The 9653-nt window shown below is 37.0% G+C and overlaps 1 non-coding gene and 37 pseudogenes across 1 annotated transcript; all 38 read right to left on the bottom strand.

Annotated features, from left to right (window-relative positions):
• Positions 1–58: 58 nt before the first annotated feature.
• On the bottom strand, positions 59–177 carry LOC148488952 (5S ribosomal RNA; annotated as a pseudogene).
• A 116-nt stretch (positions 178–293) lies between these two features.
• On the bottom strand, positions 294–412 carry LOC148488951 (5S ribosomal RNA). Its single transcript, XR_015870879.1, has one exon. It is a non-coding gene; the product is annotated as a 5S ribosomal RNA (ribosomal RNA).
• A 116-nt stretch (positions 413–528) lies between these two features.
• LOC148488950 (5S ribosomal RNA) lies at positions 529–647 on the bottom strand (annotated as a pseudogene).
• A 336-nt stretch (positions 648–983) lies between these two features.
• Positions 984–1102, bottom strand: LOC148488949 (5S ribosomal RNA; annotated as a pseudogene).
• A 116-nt stretch (positions 1103–1218) lies between these two features.
• On the bottom strand, positions 1219–1337 carry LOC148488948 (5S ribosomal RNA; annotated as a pseudogene).
• A 116-nt stretch (positions 1338–1453) lies between these two features.
• LOC148488947 (5S ribosomal RNA) lies at positions 1454–1572 on the bottom strand (annotated as a pseudogene).
• Positions 1573–1688: 116 nt separating this feature from the next.
• LOC148488946 (5S ribosomal RNA) lies at positions 1689–1807 on the bottom strand (annotated as a pseudogene).
• Positions 1808–1922: 115 nt separating this feature from the next.
• LOC148488945 (5S ribosomal RNA) lies at positions 1923–2040 on the bottom strand (annotated as a pseudogene).
• Positions 2041–2156: 116 nt separating this feature from the next.
• LOC148488944 (5S ribosomal RNA) lies at positions 2157–2275 on the bottom strand (annotated as a pseudogene).
• Positions 2276–2391: 116 nt separating this feature from the next.
• LOC148488943 (5S ribosomal RNA) lies at positions 2392–2509 on the bottom strand (annotated as a pseudogene).
• A 115-nt stretch (positions 2510–2624) lies between these two features.
• On the bottom strand, positions 2625–2743 carry LOC148488942 (5S ribosomal RNA; annotated as a pseudogene).
• Positions 2744–2859: 116 nt separating this feature from the next.
• LOC148488941 (5S ribosomal RNA) lies at positions 2860–2978 on the bottom strand (annotated as a pseudogene).
• Positions 2979–3094: 116 nt separating this feature from the next.
• On the bottom strand, positions 3095–3213 carry LOC148488940 (5S ribosomal RNA; annotated as a pseudogene).
• Positions 3214–3329: 116 nt separating this feature from the next.
• LOC148488939 (5S ribosomal RNA) lies at positions 3330–3448 on the bottom strand (annotated as a pseudogene).
• Positions 3449–3564: 116 nt separating this feature from the next.
• On the bottom strand, positions 3565–3683 carry LOC148488938 (5S ribosomal RNA; annotated as a pseudogene).
• A 116-nt stretch (positions 3684–3799) lies between these two features.
• Positions 3800–3918, bottom strand: LOC148488937 (5S ribosomal RNA; annotated as a pseudogene).
• Positions 3919–4034: 116 nt separating this feature from the next.
• LOC148488936 (5S ribosomal RNA) lies at positions 4035–4153 on the bottom strand (annotated as a pseudogene).
• A 116-nt stretch (positions 4154–4269) lies between these two features.
• On the bottom strand, positions 4270–4388 carry LOC148488935 (5S ribosomal RNA; annotated as a pseudogene).
• Positions 4389–4504: 116 nt separating this feature from the next.
• On the bottom strand, positions 4505–4623 carry LOC148488934 (5S ribosomal RNA; annotated as a pseudogene).
• Positions 4624–4739: 116 nt separating this feature from the next.
• Positions 4740–4858, bottom strand: LOC148488933 (5S ribosomal RNA; annotated as a pseudogene).
• A 116-nt stretch (positions 4859–4974) lies between these two features.
• LOC148488932 (5S ribosomal RNA) lies at positions 4975–5093 on the bottom strand (annotated as a pseudogene).
• A 116-nt stretch (positions 5094–5209) lies between these two features.
• Positions 5210–5328, bottom strand: LOC148488931 (5S ribosomal RNA; annotated as a pseudogene).
• Positions 5329–5443: 115 nt separating this feature from the next.
• On the bottom strand, positions 5444–5562 carry LOC148488930 (5S ribosomal RNA; annotated as a pseudogene).
• A 116-nt stretch (positions 5563–5678) lies between these two features.
• On the bottom strand, positions 5679–5797 carry LOC148488929 (5S ribosomal RNA; annotated as a pseudogene).
• Positions 5798–6147: 350 nt separating this feature from the next.
• LOC148488928 (5S ribosomal RNA) lies at positions 6148–6266 on the bottom strand (annotated as a pseudogene).
• Positions 6267–6382: 116 nt separating this feature from the next.
• LOC148488927 (5S ribosomal RNA) lies at positions 6383–6501 on the bottom strand (annotated as a pseudogene).
• Positions 6502–6617: 116 nt separating this feature from the next.
• Positions 6618–6736, bottom strand: LOC148488926 (5S ribosomal RNA; annotated as a pseudogene).
• A 336-nt stretch (positions 6737–7072) lies between these two features.
• On the bottom strand, positions 7073–7191 carry LOC148488925 (5S ribosomal RNA; annotated as a pseudogene).
• A 116-nt stretch (positions 7192–7307) lies between these two features.
• LOC148488924 (5S ribosomal RNA) lies at positions 7308–7426 on the bottom strand (annotated as a pseudogene).
• A 116-nt stretch (positions 7427–7542) lies between these two features.
• On the bottom strand, positions 7543–7661 carry LOC148488923 (5S ribosomal RNA; annotated as a pseudogene).
• A 116-nt stretch (positions 7662–7777) lies between these two features.
• LOC148488922 (5S ribosomal RNA) lies at positions 7778–7896 on the bottom strand (annotated as a pseudogene).
• A 115-nt stretch (positions 7897–8011) lies between these two features.
• On the bottom strand, positions 8012–8129 carry LOC148488921 (5S ribosomal RNA; annotated as a pseudogene).
• Positions 8130–8245: 116 nt separating this feature from the next.
• On the bottom strand, positions 8246–8364 carry LOC148488920 (5S ribosomal RNA; annotated as a pseudogene).
• A 116-nt stretch (positions 8365–8480) lies between these two features.
• LOC148488919 (5S ribosomal RNA) lies at positions 8481–8598 on the bottom strand (annotated as a pseudogene).
• A 116-nt stretch (positions 8599–8714) lies between these two features.
• LOC148488918 (5S ribosomal RNA) lies at positions 8715–8833 on the bottom strand (annotated as a pseudogene).
• A 117-nt stretch (positions 8834–8950) lies between these two features.
• On the bottom strand, positions 8951–9069 carry LOC148488917 (5S ribosomal RNA; annotated as a pseudogene).
• A 115-nt stretch (positions 9070–9184) lies between these two features.
• Positions 9185–9303, bottom strand: LOC148488916 (5S ribosomal RNA; annotated as a pseudogene).
• A 116-nt stretch (positions 9304–9419) lies between these two features.
• On the bottom strand, positions 9420–9538 carry LOC148488915 (5S ribosomal RNA; annotated as a pseudogene).
• Positions 9539–9653: the final 115 nt, after the last annotated feature.

Genomic DNA, 9653 nt, shown 5'->3' with positions numbered 1-9653 from the left:
TAAGTTGAAAAAATTAAATTAAAATTTAATAGAAAAGAATGTTATGGCAGTATAAAATTACCTACAGCACCTGGTATTCCCAGGTGGTCTCCCATTCAAGTACTAACCATGCCCAAAACTGCATAGCTTCCAAGATCAGACGAGATTGGGCATGTCCAGTGTGGTTTGGCTGTAGGTGCTCAAAAACATTAACTTTAGACCTCTATTACTTCTTAACTCAAGAAAATTCATTGATAAGTTGAAGAAATTAAATGTAAAATGTAATAGAAAAGAATGTTATGGCAGTATAAAATTACCTACAGCACCTGGTATTCCCAGGTGGTCTCCCATCCAAGTACTAACCAGGCCCAACACTGCATAGCTTCCAAGATCAGACGAGATTGGGCATGTCCAGTGTGGTTTGACTGTAGGTGCTCAAAAGCATTAAATTTAGACCTCTATTACTTCCTAACTCAAGTAAATTCATTGAAAAGTTGAAAAAATGTAATGTAAAATGTAATAGAAAATAATGTTATGGCTATATAAAATTACCTACAGCACCTGGTATTCCCAGGTGTTTTCTGATCCAAGTACTAACCAGGCCCAACACTGCATAGCTTCCAAGATCAAACGAGATTGGGCATGTCCAGTGTGGTTTGGCTGTAGGTGCTCAAAAGCATTAACTTTAGACCTCTATTACTTCTTAACTCAAGTAAATTCATTGATAAGTTGAAAAAATTTAATGTAAAATGTAATAGAAAAGACTGTTATGGCAGTATAAAATTACCTACAGCACCTGGGATTCCTGGGTGGTTTCCCATCCAAGTACTAACCAGGCCCAACACTGCATAGCTTCCAAGATCAGACGAGATTGGGCGGGCTGTAGGTGCTCAAAAACATTAACTTTAGACCTCTTTTACTTCTTTACTCAAGTAAATTCATTGATAAGTTGAAAAAACTAAATGTAAAATGTAATAGAAAAGAATGTTATGGCTGCATAAAATTACCTACTGCACCTGGTATTCCAAGGTGGTCTCCCATCCAAGTACTAACCAGGCCCACCACTGCATAGCTACCAAGTTCAGAGGAGATTGGTTATGTCCAGTGTGGATTGGCTGTAGGTGCTCAAAAGCATTAACTTTAGACCTCTATTACTTCTTAACTCACGGAAATTCATTGATAAGTTGAAAAAATTAAATGTAAAATGTAATAGAAAAGAATGTTATGCCAGTATAAAATTACCTACAACACCTGGTATTCCCAGGTGGTCTCCCATCCAAGTACTAACCAGGCCCAACACTGCATAGCTTTCAAGATCAGACGAGATTGGGCATGTCCAGTGTGGTTTGGCTGTAGGTGCTCAAAAACATTAACTTTAGACCTCTTTTACTTCTTAACTCAAGTAAATTTATTGATAAGTTGAAAAAATTAAATGTAAAATGTAATAAAAAAGAATGTTATGGCTGTCTAAAATTACCTACAGGACCTGGAATTCCCAGGTGGTCTCCCATCCAAGTACAAACCAGGCCCAACACTGCATAGCTTCCAAGATCAGACGAGATTGGGCATGTCCAGTGTGGTTTGGCTGTAGGTGCTCAAAAGCATTAAATTTAGACCTCTATTACTTCTTAACTCAAGTAAATTCATTAATAAGTTGAAAAAATTAAATGTAAAATGTAATAGAAAAGAATGTTATTGCAGTATAAAATTACCTACAGCACCTGGTATTTCCAGGTGGTCTCCCATCCAAGTACTAACCAGGCCCAACACTGTATAGTTTCCAAGTTCAGACGAGATTGGGCATGTCCAGTGTGGTTTGACTGTAGGTGCTCAAAAACATTAACTTTAGACCTCTTTTACTTCTTAACTCAAGTAAATTCAATGATAAGTTGAAAAATGAAATGTAAAATGTAATAGAAAAGAATGTTATGGCAGCATAAAATTACCTACAACTCCTGGTATTCCCAGGTGGTCTCCCATACAAGTACTAACCATCCCAACACTGCATAGCTTCCAAGATCAGATGAGATTGGGCATGTCCAGTGTGGTTTGGCTGTAGGCGCTCAAAAACATTAACTTTAGACCTCTTTTACTTCTTAACTCAAGTAAATTCATTGATAAGTTGAAAAAATGTAATGTAAAATGTAATAGAAAATAATGTTATGGCTATATAAAATTACCTACAGCACCTGGTATTCCCAGGTGGTCTCCAGTCCAAATACTAACCAGGCCCAACACTGCATAGCTTCCAAGATCAGACGAGATTGGGCATGTCCAGTGTGGTTTGGCTGTCGGTGCTCAAAAGCATTAACTTTAGACCTCTATTACTTCTTAACTCAAGTAAATTCATTGATAAGTTGAAAAAATTAAATGTAAAAAGTAATAGAAAAGACTGTTATGGCAGTATAAAATTACCTACAGCACCTGGGATTCCTAGGTGGTCTCCCATCCAAGTACTAACCAGGCCCAACACTGCATAGCTTCAAGATCAGATGAGATTGGGCATGTCCAGTGTGGTTTGACTGTAGGTGCTCAAAAACATTAACTTTAGACATCTTTTACTTCTTAACTCAAGTAAATTCATTGATAAGTTGAAAAAATTAAATTAAGATTTTATAGAAAAGAATGTTATGGCAGTATAAAATTACCTACAGCACTTAGTATTCCCAGGTGGTCTCCCATTCAAGTACTAACCATGCCCAAAACTGCATAGCTTCCAAGATCAGATGAGATTGGGCATGTCCAGTGTGGTTTGGCTGTAGGCGCTCAAAAACATTAACTTTAGACCTCTTTTACTTTTTAACTCAAGTAAATTCATTGATAAGTTGAAAAAATGTAATGTAAAATGTAATAGAAAACAATGTTATGGCTAAATAAAATTACCTACAGCACCTGGTATTCCCAGGTGGTCCCACGTCCAAGTACTAACCAGGCCCAACACTGCATAGCTTCCAAGATCAGACGAGATTGGGCATGTCCAGTGTGGTTTGGCTGTAGGTGCTCAAAAACATTAACTTTAGACCTCTTTTACTTCTTAACTCAAGTAAATTCATTGATAAGTTGAAAAAATGAAATGTAAAATGTAATAGAAAAGAATGTTTTGGCTGTCTAAAATTACCTATAGCTCCTGGTATTCCCAGGTGGGCTCCCATCCAAGTACAAACCAGACCCAACACTGCATAGCTTCCAAGATCAGACGAGATTGGGCAAGTCCACTGTGGTTTGGCTGTATGTGCTCAAAAGCATTAAATTTAGACCGCTATTACTTCTTAACACAAGTAAATTCATTGATAAGTTGAAAAAATTATATGTAAAATGTAATAGAAAAGAATGTTATGGCAGTATAAAATTACCTACAGCACCTGGGTTTCCAAGGTAGTCTCCCATCCAATTACTAACCAGTCCCAACACTGCATAGCTTCCAAGATCAGATGAGATTGGGCATGTCCAGTGTGGTTTGGCTGTAGGTGCTCAAAAACATTAACTTTAGACCTCTATTACTTCTTAACTCAAGTAAATTCATTGATAAGTTGAAAAAATTAAATGTAAAATGTAATAGAAAAGACTGTTATGGCAGTATAAAATTACCTACAGCACCTGGGATTCCTAGGTGGTCTCCCATCTTAGTACTAACCAGGTCCAACACTGCATAGCTTCCAAGATCAGACGAGATTGGGCATGTCCAGTGTGGTTTGGCTGTAGGTGCTCAAAAACATTAACTTTAGACCTCTTTTACTTCTTAACTCAAGTAAATTCATTGATAAGTTGAAAAATTTAAATGTAAAATGTAATAGAAAAGAATGTTATGGCTGCATAAAATTACATACAGCACCTGGTATTCCTAGGTGGTCTCCCATCCAAGTACTAACCAGGCCCAACACTGCATAGCTTCCAAGATCAGACAAGATTGGGCATGTCCAGTGTGGTTTGGCTGTAGGTGCTCAAAAATATTAACTTTAGACCTCTATTACTTCTTAACTCAAGTAAATTCATGGATAAGTTGAAAAAATTAAATGTAAAATGTAATAGAAAAGAATGTTATGGCAGTCTAAAATTACCTAGAGCACCTGGTATTCCCAGGTGGTCTCCCTTCCAAGTACTAACCAGGCCCATCACTGCATAGCTTCCAAGATCAGACGAGATTGGGCATGTCCAGTGTGGTTTGGCTGTAGGTGCTCAAAAGCATTAACTTTAGACCTCTATTACTTCTTAACTCAAGTAAATTCATTGATAAGTTGAAAAAATTAAATGTAAAATGTAATAGAAAAGAATGTTTTGGCTGTCTAAAATTACCTATAGCTCCTGGTATTCCCAGGTGGTCTCCCATCCAAGTACAAACCAGACCCAACACTGCATAGCTTCCAAGATCAGACGAGATTGGGCAAGTCCTCTGTGGTTTGGCTGTAAGTGCTCAAAAGCATTAAATTTAGACCGCTATTACTTCTTAACACAAGTAAATTCATTGATAAGTTGAAAAAATTAAATGTAAAATGTAATAGAAAAGAATGTTATGGCAGTATAAAATTACCTACAGCACCTGGGTTTCCAAGGTGGTCTCCCATCCAATTACTAACCAGTCCCAACACTGCATAGCTTCCAAGATCAGACGAGATTGGGCATGTCCAGTGTGGTTTGGCTGTAGGTGCTCAAAAACATTAACTTTAGACCTCTATTACTTCTTAACTCAAGTAAATTCATTGATAAGTTGAAAAAATTAAATGTAAAATGTAATAGAAAAGACTGTTATGGCAGTATAAAATTACCTACAGCACCTGGGATTCCTAGGTGGTCTCCCATCTTAGTACTAACCAGGTCCAACACTGCATAGCTTCCAAGATCAGACGAGATTGGGCATGTCCAGTGTGGTTTGGCTGAAGGTGCTCAAAAACATTAACTTTAGACCTCTTTTACTTCTTAACTCAAGTAAATTCATTGATAAGTTGAAAAAATGTAATGTAAAATGTAATAGAAAAGAATGTTATGGCTGCATAAAATTACATACAGCACCTGGTATTCCTAGGTGGTCTCCCATCCAAGTACTAACCAGGCCCAACACTGCACAGCTTCCAAGATCAGACGAGATTGGGCACGTCCAGTGTGGTTTGGCTGTAGGTGCTCAAAAATATTAACTTTAGACCTCTATTACTTCTTAACTCAAGTAAATTCATTGATAAGTTGAAAAAATTAAATGTAAAATGTAATAGAAAAGAATGTTATGGCAATATAAAATTACCTAGAGCACCTGGTATTCCCAGGTGGTCTCCCATCCAAGTACTAACCAGGCCCAACACTGCATAGCTTCCAAGATCAGACGAGATTGGGCATGTCCAGTGTGGTTTGACTGTAGTTGCTCAAAAACATTAACTTTAGACATCTTTTACTTCTTAACTCAAGTAAATTCATTGATAAGTTGAAAAAATTAAATTAAAATTTAATAGAAAAGAATGTTATGGCAGTATAAAATTAGCTACAGCACCTGGTATTCCCAGGTGGTCTCCCATTTAAGTACTAACCAGGCCCAAAACTGCATAGCTTCCAAGATCAGATGAGATTGGGCATGTCCAGTGTGGTTTGGCTGTAGGCGCTCAAAAACATTAACTTTAGACCTCTTTTACTTCTTAACTCAAGTAAATTCATTGATAAGTTAAAAAAATGTAATGTAAAATGTAATAAAAAAGAATGTTATGGCTATATAAAATTACCTACAGCACCTGGTATTCCCAGGTGGTCTCCAGTCCAAGTACTAACCAGGCCCAACACTGCATAGCTTCCAAGATCAGACGAGATTGGGCATGTCCAGTGTGGTTTGGCTGTAGGTGTTTAAAAGCATTAAATTTAGACCTCTATTACTTCTTAACTCAAGTAAATTCATTGATAAGTTGAAAAAATTAAATGTAAAATGTAATAGAAAAGAATGTTATGGCAGTATAAAATTACCTACAGCATCTGGTATTCCCAGGTGGTCTCCCATCCAAGTACTTACCAGGCCCAACACTGCATAGCTTCCAAAATCAGACAAGAATGGGCATGTCCACTGTGGTTTGGCTGGAAGTGCTCCAAAACATTAACTTTAGACCTCATTTACTTCTTAACTCAAGTAAATTCAATGATAAGTTGAAAAATGAAATGTAAAATGTAATAGAAAAGAATGTTATGGCAGTATAAAATTACCTACAGCTCCTGGTATTCCCAGGAGGTCTCCTATCCAAGTACTAACCAGGCCCAACACTGCATAGCTTCCAAGATCAGACGAGATTGGGCATGTCCAGTGTGGTTTGGCTGTAGGTGCTCAAAAACATTAACTTTAGACCTCTATTACTTCTTAACTCAAGAAAATTCATTGATAAGTTGAAGAAATTAAATGTAAAATGTAATAGAAAAGAATGTTATGGCAGTATAAAATTACCTACAGCACCTGGTATGCCCAGGTGGTCTCCCATCCAAGTACTAACCAGGCCCAACACTGCATAGCTTCCAAGATCAGACGAGATTGGGCATGTCCAGTGTGGTTTGACTGTAGGTGCTCAAAAGCATTAAATTTAGACCTCTATTACTTCCTAACTCAAGTAAATTCATTGAAAAGTTGAAAAAATGTAATGTAAAATGTAATAGAAAATAATGTTATGGCTATATAAAATTACCTACAGCACCTGGTATTCCCAGGTGGTTTCTGATCCAAGTACTAACCAGGCCCAACACTGCATAGCTTCCAAGATCAAACGAGATTGGGCATGTCCAGTGTGGTTTGGCTGTAGGTGCTCAAAAGCATTAACTTTAGACCTCTATTACTTCTTAACTCAAGTAAATTCATTGATAAGTTGAAAAAATTTAATGTAAAATGTAATAGAAAAGACTGTTATGGCAGTATAAAATTACCTACAGCACCTGGGATTCCTGGGTGGTTTCCCATCCAAGTACTAACCAGGCCCAACACTGCATAGCTTCCAAGATCAGACGAGATTGGGCGGGCTGTAGGTGCTCAAAAACATTAACTTTAGACCTCTTTTACTTCTTTACTCAAGTAAATTCATTGATAAGTTGAAAAAACTAAATGTAAAATGTAATAGAAAAGAATGTTATGGCTGCATAAAATTACCTACTGCACCTGGTATTCCAAGGTGGTCTCCCATCCAAGTACTAACCAGGCCCACCACTGCATAGCTACCAAGTTCAGAGGAGATTGGTTATGTCCAGTGTGGATTGGCTGTAGGTGCTCAAAAGCATTAACTTTAGACCTCTATTACTTCTTAACTCACGGAAATTCATTGATAAGTTGAAAAAATTAAATGTAAAATGTAATAGAAAAGAATGTTATGCCAGTATAAAATTACCTACAACACCTGGTATTCCCAGGTGGTCTCCCATCCAAGTACTAACCAGGCCCAACACTGCATAGCTTTCAAGATCAGACGAGATTGGGCATGTCCAGTGTGGTTTGGCTGTAGGTGCTCAAAAACATTAACTTTAGACCTCTTTTACTTCTTAACTCAAGTAAATTTATTGATAAGTTGAAAAAATTAAATGTAAAATGTAATAAAAAAGAATGTTATGGCTGTCTAAAATTACCTACAGGACCTGGAATTCCCAGGTGGTCTCCCATCCAAGTACAAACCAGGCCCAACACTGCATAGCTTCCAAGATCAGACGAGATTGGGCATGTCCAGTGTGGTTTGGCTGTAGGTGCTCAAAAGCATTAAATTTAGACCTCTATTACTTCTTAACTCAAGTAAATTCATTAATAAGTTGAAAAAATTAAATGTAAAATGTAATAGAAAAGAATGTTATTGCAGTATAAAATTACCTACAGCACCTGGTATTTCCAGGTGGTCTCCCATCCAAGTACTAACCAGGCCCAACACTGTATAGTTTCCAAGTTCAGACGAGATTGGGCATGTCCAGTGTGGTTTGACTGTAGGTGCTCAAAAACATTAATTTTAGACCTCTTTTACTTCTTAACTCAAGTAAATTCAATGATAAGTTGAAAAATGAAATGTAAAATGTAATAGAAAAGAATGTTATGGCAGCATAAAATTACCTACAACTCCTGGTATTCCCAGGTGGTCTCCCATACAAGTACTAACCATCCCAACACTGCATAGCTTCCAAGATCAGATGAGATTGGGCATGTCCAGTGTGGTTTGGCTGTAGGCGCTCAAAAACATTAACTTTAGACCTCTTTTACTTCTTAACTCAAGTAAATTCATTGATAAGTTGAAAAAATGTAATGTAAAATGTAATAGAAAATAATGTTATGGCTATATAAAATTACCTACAGCACCTGGTATTCCCAGGTGGTCTCCAGTCCAAATACTAACCAGGCCCAACACTGCATAGCTTCCAAGATCAGACGAGATTGGGCATGTCCAGTGTGGTTTGGCTGTCGGTGCTCAAAAGCATTAACTTTAGACCTCTATTACTTCTTAACTCAAGTAAATTCATTGATAAGTTGAAAAAATTAAATGTAAAAAGTAATAGAAAAGACTGTTATGGCAGTATAAAATTACCTACAGCACCTGGGATTCCTAGGTGGTCTCCCATCCAAGTACTAACCAGGCCCAACACTGCATAGCTTCAAGATCAGATGAGATTGGGCATGTCCAGTGTGGTTTGACTGTAGGTGCTCAAAAACATTAACTTTAGACATCTTTTACTTCTTAACTCAAGTAAATTCATTGATAAGTTGAAAAAATTAAATGTAAAATATAATAGAAAAGAATGTTATTGCATTTTAAAATTACCTACAGCACCTGGTATTCCCAGGTTGTCTACCATTCAAGTACTAACCAGGCCCAACACTGCATAGCTTCCAAGATCAGACGAGATTGGGCATGTCCAGTGTGGTTTGGCTGTAGGCACTCAAAAAATTTAACTTTAGACCTTATTTACTTCTTAACTCAAGTAAATTCATTGATAAGTTGTAAAAAATGTAATGTAAAATGTAATAGATAACAATGTTATGGCTATATAAAGTTACCTACAGCACCTGGTATTCCCAGGTGGTCTCCCATTCAAGTACTAACCAGGCCCAACACTGCATAGCTTCCAAGATCTGACGAGATTGGGCATGTCCTGTGTGGTTTGGCTGTAGGTGCTCAAAAACATTAACTTTAGACCTCTTTTACTTCTTAACTCAAGTAAATTCAATGAAAAGTTGAAAAATTAAATGTAAAATGTAATAGAAAAGAATGTTATGGCAGTAGAAAATTACCTACAGCTCCTGGTATTCCCAGGTGGTCTCCCATCCAAGTACTAACCAGGCCCAACACTGCATAGTTTCCAAGATCAGACGAGATTGGGCATGTCCACTGTGGTTGGGCTGTAGATGCTCAAAAACATTAACTTTAGACCTCTATTACTTCTTAACTCAAGTAAATTCATTGATAAGTTGAAAAAATTAAATTTAAAATGTAATAGAAATGAATGTTATGGCAGTAAAAAATTACTTACAGCACCTGGTATTCCCAGGTGGTCTCCCATCCAAGTACTAACCAGGCCCAACACTGCATAGCTTCCAAGATCAGACGAGATTGGGCATGTCCAGTGCGGTTTTACTGTAGGTGCTCAAAAACATTAACTTTAGACATCTTTTACTTCTTAACTCAAGTAAATTCATTGATAAGTTGAAAAAATTAAATTAAAATTTAATAGAAAAGAATGTTATGGCAGTATAAAAT

This window comes from Taudactylus pleione, unplaced genomic scaffold, assembly GCF_031769625.1.
Source record: "Taudactylus pleione unplaced genomic scaffold, aTauple2 ptg000550l, whole genome shotgun sequence".
NCBI lineage: Eukaryota > Metazoa > Chordata > Amphibia > Anura > Myobatrachidae > Taudactylus > Taudactylus pleione.
This window is presented reverse-complemented; position numbering and strand designations above follow the sequence as displayed.